The sequence below is a fragment of the Procambarus clarkii genome, chromosome 8, assembly GCF_040958095.1.
Source record: "Procambarus clarkii isolate CNS0578487 chromosome 8, FALCON_Pclarkii_2.0, whole genome shotgun sequence".
Taxonomy (NCBI): domain Eukaryota; kingdom Metazoa; phylum Arthropoda; class Malacostraca; order Decapoda; family Cambaridae; genus Procambarus; species Procambarus clarkii.
The window spans coordinates 30,415,330-30,418,218 of record NC_091157.1 but is presented as its reverse complement, the minus strand read 5'-3'; positions in this window follow the sequence as shown (position 1 = coordinate 30,418,218).

Below are 2,889 nucleotides of genomic sequence, written 5' to 3'. Positions count from 1 at the left end.
GAGAAGCCATATTGGTGAGGCAGGTCAAAGGGTTAAGGAAAGATTTCCCTCGAGAGGGTTGAGTACCCATCCAGTTGTATTGTTATGTGCCTCACAGGCCCGGATTCTTGGAACTCCATATTCATCAAGAACTGTAAAAAACCACTATCGCAGGCCCTTCACATTCTGTGGAGACAAAGCCTAGATACTGGCGTTATCCCTGACATACTAAAAACAGCAGAGATAGCACCACTCCATAAAGGAGGAAATAAGGCAGAGGCAAAAAATTACAGACCGATAGCACTAACATCGCACATCATAAAAATTTGAGAGAGTGCTAAGAAGTAAGATCAAAAAATACATGGAATCACAGCATCTCCATAACCCCGGACAACATGGTTTCAGAACAGGGCGCTCTTGCCTGTCGCAGTTGCTGGACCACTATGATATGGCATTAGATGCTATGGAAGACAAACAAAACGCTGATGTAATTTACACAGATTTCGCAAAAGCTTTTGATAAATGTGACCATGGTGTTATCGCACATAAAATGCGTTCAAAAGGAATTACCGGGAAAATAGGCAGATGGATCTACAATTTCCTGACTGACAGAACCCAATGTGTAATAGTCAACAAAATAAAATCCAGCCCATCAACCGTGAAGAGCTCAGTCCCCCAGGGTACTGTGCTTGCTCCAGTACTTTTTCTCATCCTCATATCGGACATAGACCAGAACACAACCTATAGCACTGTATCATCCTTTGCAGATGACACTAGGATTTTCATGAGAGTTGGCAACATAGAGGACACGGCAAACCTCCAATCAGATGTAGATCAGGTCTTTCTATGGGCTACAGAAAATAATATGGTATTCAACGAGGATAAGTTTCAGCTCATGCGCTACGGAAAAATTGAAAATATAAAAACAAACCACGTACAAACGCAGGCAAATCATAACATAGAACGAAAAGGCAATGTAAAGGACCTGGGTGTACTCATGTCGGAAGACCTTACCTTTAAAGAACACAATAAAGTAGCCGTCGCAACTGCAAGAAAAATGACAGGTTGGATAACAAGAACTTTTCACACTAGAGATGCTATACCGATGATGATACTTTTCAAAACGCTTGTGCTCTCTAGAGTGGAGTACTGCTGCACAATGACAGCCCCTTTCAAAGCTGGAGAAATTGCTGACCTAGAGAGCGTGCAGAGATCCTTTACTGCTAGAATCCACTCAGTAAAACATCTAAATTACTGGGACCGACTAAAGAGCCTAAATCTGTACTCCCTTGAGCGCAGGCGGGAGAGATACATAATAATTTACACGTGGAAAATAATTGAGGGGCTGGTCCCAAACCTGCACACAGAAATAACACCACATGAGACCAGAAGACATGGCAGGATGTGCAGAATACCCCCGTTGAAAAGCAGAGGTGCAACAGGTACTCAGAGAGAACTCTATCAACATCAGAGGCCCGAGACTGTTCAACACGCTTCCACTACACATAAGGGGCATAACTGGCAAACCCCTCACAGTGTTCAAGAGAGAACTGGATAAGCACCTCCAAAGGATACCTGATCAACCAGGCTGTGACTCATACGTCAGGCTGCGAGCAGCCGCGTCTAACAGCCTGGTTGATCAGTCCAGCAACCAGGAGGCCTGGTCGACGACCGGGCCGCGGGGACACTAAGCCCCGGAAGCACCTCAAGGTAGCCTCAAGGTAGCCTCTGATACACAGAGCAATCGCAGCATAATGCATTATGCTTAATACACTGGATGACGAACACGTCACGGTTATGTTAGGTTGATTAACGATCCAACCCAACCTTGCAGGTTAGGTTGGGTTGGTTCGTTAATGCAAGATTCTCAACTAATTAAAAACAACAACATTGGGACTAGCACTATAGGTCACTGTTAGATGGAGGAGCTGGTAGGCGGTGGACAACGGTGTGACCCGTTAGATGAATGGTGGATTAACTGAACTATGGTTCACTGGTAGACAAATGGTGGATTAACAGGACGATGGTTCACTGGTAGACAAATGGTGGATTAACAGGACGATGGTTCACTGGTAGACGAATGGTGGATTAACAGGACGATGGTTCATTGGTAGACAAATGGTGGATTAACAGGACGATGGTTCACTGGTAGACGAATGGTGGATTAACAGGACGATGGTTCACTGGTAGATGAATGGTGGATTAACAGGACGATGGTTCACTGGTAGACAAATGGTGGATTACCAGGACGATGGTTCACTGGTAGATGAATGGTGGATTAACAGGACGATGGTTCACTGGTAGATGAATGGTGGATTAACAGGACGATGGTTCACTGGTAGACAAATGGTGGATTACCAGGACGATGGTTCACTGGTAGATGAATGGTGGATTAACAGGACGATGGTTCACTGGTAGATGAATGGAGCTTTAACTTTGTGAGCAGGATTCGAACCTCGGCTCTCTGGGTAATTCAAGACATTCCAGGATGCAATTCATTTGACCATGTGGTGGTGCAACTGTCTAAAATCTTTGATTGGAAGTCCCCCGAATATCGCTTCGACTCTAACTCTCGACTCCCATTAATTTTATGATGTTGGCCTGAACTGTTGTCAATTTGGCTTGGGTATTGAGTCAGTGTCCAGCTGTCAGGTAAGATACTATGCCTCAGACTAAGATTCAATAATTCTAGCAGAGGACCATAGTAGGGGTTATTGAGGATGTAAAGGATGCCTCCCGTCCTGGGGTGCAAGTTTGCAAAGCAATACTGAGGATTTAAAACGTGGTTAAGTCATGCTGCAATGAATGCATGCAACATTAAAAAGGTGAAATTATAGGAAACCAAATGTTTTTGGTTAGATGCAAGATGTTACTGTAACGAAAAACGGAAACTACTAGCTCTTCTGTCCA